Source organism: Taudactylus pleione, unplaced genomic scaffold, assembly GCF_031769625.1.
Source record: "Taudactylus pleione unplaced genomic scaffold, aTauple2 ptg000393l, whole genome shotgun sequence".
NCBI lineage: Eukaryota > Metazoa > Chordata > Amphibia > Anura > Myobatrachidae > Taudactylus > Taudactylus pleione.
Genome location: NW_028284794.1, coordinates 10,620,826 through 10,631,823, shown reverse-complemented (window position 1 = coordinate 10,631,823; position 10,998 = coordinate 10,620,826).

Genomic DNA, 10,998 nt, shown 5'->3' with positions numbered 1-10,998 from the left:
GCTACATCAACATCTGATGATATTGTAACAATGACGTCAGAAATTACTACTTTAAAAATTACAAATACAGAGGGTACAACTATATCAATAGTTCCACCAACAACAACAGAACAGACCACTTTACAAACAACAACCCTAACAGAATCCACATCTCCGACAGCAGAGACTACAGGTGTAGAAGACACATCCAGGATCACTGATACACACAGAACCACAAGAGATTTCTCTACATCTGTAATAGAAACAACTCCTGATGTTTCCACTGCAATAACAGATAAACCAACAGCAAGTGCTACAGCTACATCTGATGACATTGTAACAATGATGTCAGAAATTACTACTTTAAAAATTACAAATACAGAGGGTACAACTATATCAATAGTTCCACCAACAACAACAGAACAGACCACTTTACAAACAACAACCCTAACAAAATACACATCTCCGACAGCAGAGACTACAGGTGTAGAAGACACATCCAGGATCACTGATACACACAGAACCACAAGAGATTTCTCTACGTCTGTAATAGAAACAACTCCTGATCTTTCCACTGCTATAACAGATAAACCAACAGCAAGTGCTACAGATACATCTGATGATATTGTAACAATGATGTCAGAAATTACTACTTTAAAAATTACAAATACAGAGGGTACAACTATATCAATAGTTCCACCAACAACAACAGAAGAGTCCACTTTACAAACAATAACTCTAACAGGATCCACATCTCCGACAGTAGAGACTACAGGTGTAGAAGACACATCCAGGATCACTGATACACACAGAACCACAAGAGATTTCTCTACATCTGTAATAGAAACAACTCCTGATGTTTCCACTGCTATAACAGATAAATCAACAGCAAGTGCTACAACAACATCTGATGATATTGTAACAATGACGTCAGAAATAACTACTTTAAAAATTACAAATACAGAGGGTACATCTATATCAATAGTTCCACCAACAACAACAGAAGAGACCACTTTACAAACAGCAACCCTAACAGAATACACATCTCCGACAGCAGAGACTACAGGTGTAGAAGACACATCCAGGATCACTGAAACACACAGAACCACAAGAGATTTCTCTACATCTGTAATAGTAACAACTCCTGATCTTTCCACTGCAATAACAGATAAACCAACAGCAAGTGCTACAGCTACATCTGATGATATTGTAACAATGATGTCAGAAATTTCTACTTTAAAAATTACAAATACAGAGGGTACAACTATATCAATAGTTCCACCAACAACAACAGAACAGACCACTTTACAAACAACAACCCTAACAGAATCCACATCTCCGACAGCAGAGACTACAGGTGTAGAAGACACATCCAGGATCACTGAAACACACAGAACCACAAGAGATTTCTCTACATCTGTAATAGAAACAACCCCTGATCTTTCCACTGCTATAACAGATAAATCAACAGCAAGTGCTACAGCTACATCTGATGATATTGTAACAATGATGTCAGAAATTACTACTTTAAAAATTACAAATACAGAGGGTACAACTATATCAATAGTTCCACCAACAACAACAGAACACACCACTTTACAAACAACAACCCTAACAGGATCCACATCTCCGACAGCAGAGACTACAGGAGTAGAAGACACATCCAGGATGACTGAAACACACAGAACCACAAGAGATTTCTCTACAGCTGTAATAGAAACAACTCCTGATGTTTCCACTGCTATAACAGATAAACCAACAGCAAGTGCTACAGCAACATCTGATGATATTGTAACAATGATGTCAGAAATTACTACTTTAAAAATTACAAATACAGATTGTACAACTATATCAATAGTTCCACCAACAACAACAGAACAGACCACTTTACAAACAACAACCCTAACAGAATCCACATCTCCGACAGCAGAGACTACAGGTGTAGAAGACACATCCAGGATCACTGATACACACAGAACCACAAGAGATTTCTCTACATCTGTAATAGAAACAACTCCTGATGTTTCCACTGCTATAACAGATAAACCAACAGCAAGTGCTACAGCTACATCTGATGATATTGTAACAATGATGTCAGAAATAACTACTTTAAAAATTACAAATACAGAGGGTACAACTATATCAATAGTTCCACCAACAACAACAGAACAGACCACTTTACAAACAACAACCCTAACAGAATACACATCTCCGACAGCAGAGACTACAGGTGTAGAAGACACATCCAGGATCACTGATACACACAGAACCACAAGAGATTTCTCTACGTCTGTAATAGAAACAACTCCTGATCTTTCCACTGCTATAACAGATAAACCAACAGCAAGTGCTACAGCTACATCTGATGATATTGTAACAATGACGTCAGAAATTACTACTTTAAAAATTACAAATACAGAGGGTACAACTATATCAATAGTTCCACCAACAACAACAGAACAGACCACTTTACAAACAATAACCCTAACAGGATCCACATCTCCGACAGCAGAGACTACAGGTGTAGAAGACACATCCAGGATCACTGAAACACAGAGAACCACAAGAGATTTCTCTACAGCTGTAAAAGAAACAACTCCTGATCTTTCCACTGCTATAACAGATAAACCAACAGCAAGTGCTACAGCAACATCTGATGATATTGTAACAATGACGTCAGAAATAACTACTTTAAAAATTACAAATACAGAGGGTACAACTATATCAATAGTTCCACCAACAACAACAGAACAGACCACTTTAAAAACAATAACCCTAACAGGATCCACATCTCCGACAGCAGAGACTACAGGTGTAGAAGACACATCCAGGATCACTGATACACACAGAACCACAAGAGATTTCTCTACAGCTGTAATAGAAACAACTCCTGATGTTTCCACTGCAATAACAGATAAACCAACAGCAAGTGCTACAGCTACATCTGATGATATTGTAACAATGATGTCAGAATTTGCTACTTTAAAAATTACAAATATAGAGGGTACAACTATATCAATAGTTCCACCAACAACAACAGAACAGACCACTTTACAAACAACAACCCTTACAGGATCCACATCTCCGACAGCAGAGACTACAGATGTAGAAGACACATCCAGGATCACTCATACACACAGAACCACAAGAGATTTCTCTACAGCTGTAATAGAAACAACTCCTGATGTTTCCACTGCTATAACAGATAAACCAACAGCAAGTGCTACAGCTACATCTGATGATATTGTAACAATGATGTCAGAAATTACTACTTTAAAAATTACAAATACAGAGGGTACAACTATATCAATAGTTCCACCAACAACAACAGAACACACCACTTTACAAACAACAACCCTAACAGGATCCACATCTCCGACAGCAGAGACTACAGGAGTAGAAGACACATCCAGGATGACTGAAACACACAGAACCACAAGAGATTTCTCTACAGCTGTAATAGAAACAACTCCTGATGTTTCCACTGCTATAACAGATAAACCAACAGCAAGTGCTACAGCAACATCTGATGATATTGTAACAATGATGTCAGAAATTACTACTTTAAAAATTACAAATACAGATTGTACAACTATATCAATAGTTCCACCAACAACAACAGAACAGACCACTTTACAAACAACAACCCTAACAGAATCCACATCTCCGACAGCAGAGACTACAGGTGTAGAAGACACATCCAGGATCACTGATACACACAGAACCACAAGAGATTTCTCTACATCTGTAATAGAAACAACTCCTGATGTTTCCACTGCTATAACAGATAAACCAACAGCAAGTGCTACAGCTACATCTGATGATATTGTAACAATGATGTCAGAAATAACTACTTTAAAAATTACAAATACAGAGGGTACAACTATATCAATAGTTCCACCAACAACAACAGAACAGACCACTTTACAAACAACAACCCTAACAGAATACACATCTCCGACAGCAGAGACTACAGGTGTAGAAGACACATCCAGGATCACTGATACACACAGAACCACAAGAGATTTCTCTACGTCTGTAATAGAAACAACTCCTGATCTTTCCACTGCTATAACAGATAAACCAACAGCAAGTGCTACAGCTACATCTGATGATATTGTAACAATGACGTCAGAAATTACTACTTTAAAAATTACAAATACAGAGGGTACAACTATATCAATAGTTCCACCAACAACAACAGAACAGACCACTTTACAAACAATAACCCTAACAGGATCCACATCTCCGACAGCAGAGACTACAGGTGTAGAAGACACATCCAGGATCACTGAAACACAGAGAACCACAAGAGATTTCTCTACAGCTGTAAAAGAAACAACTCCTGATCTTTCCACTGCTATAACAGATAAACCAACAGCAAGTGCTACAGCAACATCTGATGATATTGTAACAATGACGTCAGAAATAACTACTTTAAAAATTACAAATACAGAGGGTACAACTATATCAATAGTTCCACCAACAACAACAGAACAGACCACTTTAAAAACAATAACCCTAACAGGATCCACATCTCCGACAGCAGAGACTACAGGTGTAGAAGACACATCCAGGATCACTGATACACACAGAACCACAAGAGATTTCTCTACAGCTGTAATAGAAACAACTCCTGATGTTTCCACTGCTATAACAGATAAATCAACAGCAAGTGCTACAGCTACATCTGATGACATTGTAACAATGATGTCAGAAATTTCTACTTTAAAAATTACAAATACAGAGGGTACAACTATATCAATAGTTCCACCAACAACAACAGAACAGACCACTTTAAAAACAACAACCCTAACAGGATCCACATCTCCGACAGCAGAGACTACAGGTGTAGAACACACATCCAGGATCACTGAAAAACACAGAACCACAAGAGATTTCTCTACAACTACAATAGAAACAACCCCTGATCTTTCCACTGCAATAACAGATAAACCAACAGCAAGTGCTACAGCTACATCTGATGATATTGTAACAATGACGTCAGAAATTACTACTTTAAAAATTACAAATACAGAGGGTACAATTATATCAATAGTTCCACCAACAACAACAGAACAGACCACTTTACAAACAACAACCTTAATAGAATACACATCTCCGACAGCAGAGACTACAGGTGTAGAAGACGCATCCAGGATCACTGAAACACACAGAACCACAAGAGATTTCTCTACGTCTGTAATAGAAACAACTCCTGATCTTTCCACTGCTATAACAGATAAACCAACAGCAAGTGCTACAGCTACATCTGATGATATTGTAACAATGACGTCAGAAATAATTACTTTAAAAATTACAAATACAGAGGGTACAACTATATCAATAGTTCCACCAACAACAACAGAAGAGTCCACTTTACAAACAACAACCCTAACAGGATCCACATCTCCGACTGCAGAGACTAGAGGTGTAGAAGACACATCCAGGATCACTGATACACACAGAACCACAAGAGATTTCTCTACAACTACAATAGAAACAACCCCTGATCTTTCCACTGCAATAACAGATAAACCAACAGCAAGTGCTACAGCTACATCTGATGATATTGTAACAATGACGTCAGAAATTACTACTTTAAAAATTACAAATACAGAGGGTACAACTATATCAATAGTTCCACCAACAACAACAGAACAGACCACTTTACAAACAACAACCCTAACAGAATCCACATCTCCGACAGCAGAGACTACAGGTGTAGAAGACACATCCAGGATCACTGATACACACAGAACCACAAGAGATTTCTCTACATCTGTAATAGAAACAACTCCTGATCTTTCCACTGCAATAACAGATAAACCAACAGCAAGTGCTACAGCAACATCTGATGATATTGTAACAATGATGTCAGAAATAACTACTTTAAAAATTACAAATACAGAGGGTACAACTATATCAATAGTTCCACCAACAACAACAGAACAGACCACTTTACAAACAACAATCCTAACAGAATACACATCTCCGACAGCAGAGACTACAGGTGTAGAAGACACATCCAGGATCACTGATACACACAGAACCACAAGAGATTTCTCTACAGCTGTAATAGAAACAACTCCTGATCTTTCCACTGCTATAACAGATAAACCAACAGCAAGTGCTACAGCTACATCTGATGATATTGTAACAATGACGTCAGAAATTACTACTTTAAAAATTACAAATACAGAGGGTACAACTATATCAATAGTTCCACCAACAACAACAGAACAGACCACTTTACAAACAACAACCCTAACAAAATACACATCTCCGACAGCAGAGACTACAGGTGTAGAAGACACATCCAGGATCACTGATACACACAGAACCACAAGAGATTTCTCTACAGCTGTAATAGAAACAACTCCTGATCTTTCCACTGCTATAACAGATAAATCAACAGCAAGTGCTACAGCTACATCTGATGATATTGTAACAATGATGTCAGAAATTACTACTTTAAAAATTACAAATACAGAGGGTACAACTATATCAATAGTTCCACCAACAACAACAGAACACACCACTTTACAAACAACAACCCTAACAGGATCCACATCTCCGACAGCAGAGACTACAGGAGTAGAAGACACATCCAGGATGACTGAAACACACAGAACCACAAGAGATTTCTCTACAGCTGTAATAGAAACAACTCCTGATGTCTCCACTGCTATAACAGATAAACCAACAGCAAGTGCTACAGCAACATCTGATGATATTGTAACAATGATGTCAGAAATTACTACTTTAAAAATTACAAATACAGATTGTACAACTATATCAATAGTTCCACCAACAACAACAGAACATACCACTTTACAAACAACAACCCTAACAGAATCCACATCTCCGACAGCAGAGACTACAGGTGTAGAAGACACATCCAGGATCACTGATACACACAGAACCACAAGAGATTTCTCTACATCTGTAATAGAAACAACTCCTGATCTTTCCACTGCAATAACAGATAAACCAACAGCAAGTGCTACAGCTACATCTGATGATATTGTAACAATGATGTCAGAAATAACTACTTTAAAAATTACAAATACAGAGGGTACAACTATATCAATAGTTCCACCAACAACAACAGAGCAGACCACTTTACAAACAACAACCCTAACAGAATACACATCTCCGACAGCAGAGACTACAGGTGTAGAAGACACATCCAGGATCACTGATACACACAGAACCACAAGAGATTTCTCTACAACTACAATAGAAACAACCCCTGATCTTTCCACTGCTATAACAGATAAACCAACAGCAAGTGCTACAGCTACATCTGATGATATTGTAACAATGATGTCAGAAATTACTACTTTAAAAATTACAAATACAGAGGGTACAACTATATCAATAGTTCCACCAACAACAACAGAACAGACCACTTTACAAACAATAACCCTAACAGGATCCACATCTCCGACAGCAGAGACTACAGGTGTAGAAGACACATCCAGGATCACTGATACACTCAGAACCACAAGAGATTTCTCTACAGCTGTAATAGAAACAGCTCCTGATCTTTCCACTGCTATAACAGATAAACCGACAGCAAGTGCTACAGCAACATCTGATGATATTGTAACAATGATGTCCGATATAACTACTTTAAAAATTACAAATACAGAGGGTACAACTATATCAATAGTTCCACCAACAACAACAGAACAGACCACTTTACAAACAACAACCCTGACAGAATACACATCTCCGACAGCAGAGACTACAGGTGTAGAAGACACATCCAGGATCACTGATACACACAGAACCACAAGAGATTTCTCTACGTCTGTAATAGAAACAACTCCTGATCTTTCCACTGCTATAACAGATAAACCAACAGCAAGTGCTACAGCTACATCTGATGATATTGTAACAATGACGTCAGAAATTACTACTTTAAAAATTACAAATACAGAGGGTACAACTATATCAATAGTTCCACCAACAACAACAGAAGAGTCCACTTTACAAACAATAACCCTAACAGGATCCACATCTCCGACAGTAGAGGCTACAGGTGTAGAAGACACATCCAGGATCACTGATACACACAGAACCACAAGAGATTTCTCTACAACTACAATAGAAACAACCCCTGATCTTTCCACTGCTATAACAGATAAACCAACAGCAAGTGCTACAGCAACATCTGATGATATTGTAACAATGATGTCAGAAATAACTACTTTAAAAATTACAAATACAGAGGGTACAACTATATCAATAGTTCCACCAACAACAACAGAAGAGTCCACTTTACAAACAAAAACCCTAACAGGATCCACCTCTCCGACAGCAGAGACTACAGGTGTAGAAGACACATCCAGGATCACTGAAACACTCAGAACCACAAGAGATTTCTCTACATCTGTAATAGAAACAGCTCCTGATGTTTCCACTGCTATAACAGATAAACCGACAGCAAGTGCTACAGCAACATCTGATGATATTGTAACAATGATGTCAAATATAACTACTTTAAAAATTACAAATACAGAGGGTACAACTATATCAATAGTTCCACCAACAACAACAGAACAGACCACTTTACAAACAACAACCCTAACAGAATCCACATCTCCGACAGCAGAGACTACAGGTGTAGAAGACACATCCAGGATCACTGAAACACACAGAACCACAAGAGATTTCTCTACAGCTGTAATAGAAACAGCTCCTGATGTTTCCACTGCTATAACAGATAAACCAACAGCAAGTGCTACAGCTACATCTGATGATATTGTAACAATGACGTCAGAAATTACTACTTTAAAAATTACAAATACAGAGAGTACAACTATATCAATAGTTCCTCCAACAACAACAGAAGAGTCCACTTTACAAACAACAACCCTAACAGAATACACATCTCCAACAGCAGAGACTACAGGTGTAGAAGACACATCCAGGATCACTGATACACACAGAACCACAAGAGATTTCTCTACATCTGTAATAGAAACAACTCCTGATGTTTCCACTGCTATAACAGATAAACCAACAGCAAGTGCTACAGCTACATCTGATGATATTGTAACAATGATGTCAGAAATAACTACTTTAAAAATTACAAATACAGAGGGTACAACTATATCAATAGTTCCACCAACAACAACAGAAGAGTCCACTTTACAAACAAAAACCCTAACAGGATCCACCTCTCCGACAGCAGAGACTACAGGTGTAGAAGACACATCCAGGATCACTGAAACACACAGAACCACAAGAGATTTCTCTACATCTGTAATAGAAACAACTCCTGATCTTTCCACTGCTATAACAGATAAACCAACAGCAAGTGCTACAGCTACATCTGATGATATTGTAACAATTATGTCAGAAATTACTACTTTAAAAATTACAAATACAGAGGGTACAACTATATCAATAGTTCCACCAACAACAACAGAACACACCACTTTACAAACAACAACCCTAACAGAATACACATCTCCGACAGCAGAGACTACAGGTGTAGAAGACACATCCAGGATCACTGAAACACACAGAACCACAAGAGATTTCTCTACATCTGTAATAGAAACAACTCCTGATCTTTCCACTGCTATAACAGATAAACCAACAGCAAGTGCTACAGCTACTTCTGATGATATTGTAACAATGACGTCAGAAATTACTACTTTAAAAATTACAAATTCAGAGGGTACAACTATATCAATAGTTCCACCAACAACAACAGAAGAGTCCACTTTACAAACAACAACCCTAACAGGATCCACATCTCCGACAGCAGAGACTACAGGTGTAGAAGACACATCCAGGATCACTGAAACACACAGAACCACAAGAGATTTCTCTACAACTGTAATAGAAGCAACTCCTGATCTTCCCACTGCTATAACAGATAAACCAACAGCAAGTACTACAGCTACGTCTGATGATATTGTAACAATGACGGCAAAAATAACTACTTTAAAAATTACAAATACAGAGGGTACAACTATATCAATAGTTCCACCAACAACAATAGAACAGACTACTTTACAAACAACAACCCTAAAAGAATCAACATCTCCGACAGCAGAGACTACAGGTGTAGAAGACACATCCAGGATCACTGAAACACACAGAACCACAAGAGATTTCTCTATAACTACAATAGAAATAACTCCTGATTTTTCCACTGCTATAACAGATAAGCCAACAGCAAGTGCTACAGCAACATCTGATGATATTGTAACAACCACGGCAGAAATAACTACTTCAAAAATTACAGAGGATACTATATATATCATACCAACGACAACAACAGAACAGACAACTTTACAAACAACTTACCTGGAAGAATACACTGCTTTGACAGCAGAAACTTCAGGCATAGAACACACATCCAGGATCACTGATACACACAAAACCACAAGAGATATTTCTACAACTACAATAGAAACAACTCCAAAAGTAGTTGTGTCGACAATTTCAGCAACAACAGATGTAACAGCAAAAACTTCGAAGAATGTAACACAAGGAACCTTAGTAACAATAGATGTATCTACTGCACCACATTTGACAGTATCAAAAGAATCCACATCTAAAGCTTTAAAGACAACTGGTGTCCTTATGACTCCAATTGTAACCACAGCTCTTAGTCCTAAAAACACAGATCTAAAAACCACAATGAAAACATCAGATGTAGAACATTCCACAACCACAGACCCAGAGATCACAATTTCAATGAGAACTTCTTCTACTAGTAACATTAAACCTACAGAATTTGGTTTCTCTCTTTCAACAAAGGCTATAACAACTGTACAATCCACAGTAGAAAGTCCTCGTACAACTACTGTGTGTCCTGTAACTGCAGAAGTAATAACTACAAAGAAAACATCTTCTGTCGATGGATCTACAACTGTGATCATAGATACAACGAGCATACTAGGAAGTTCTTCTATTACAAAGACTGAAACAACAGCATTGGAAAAATTATCAACATCAAAAGTAATGACATCTAAGTATTCCACTGTGAAC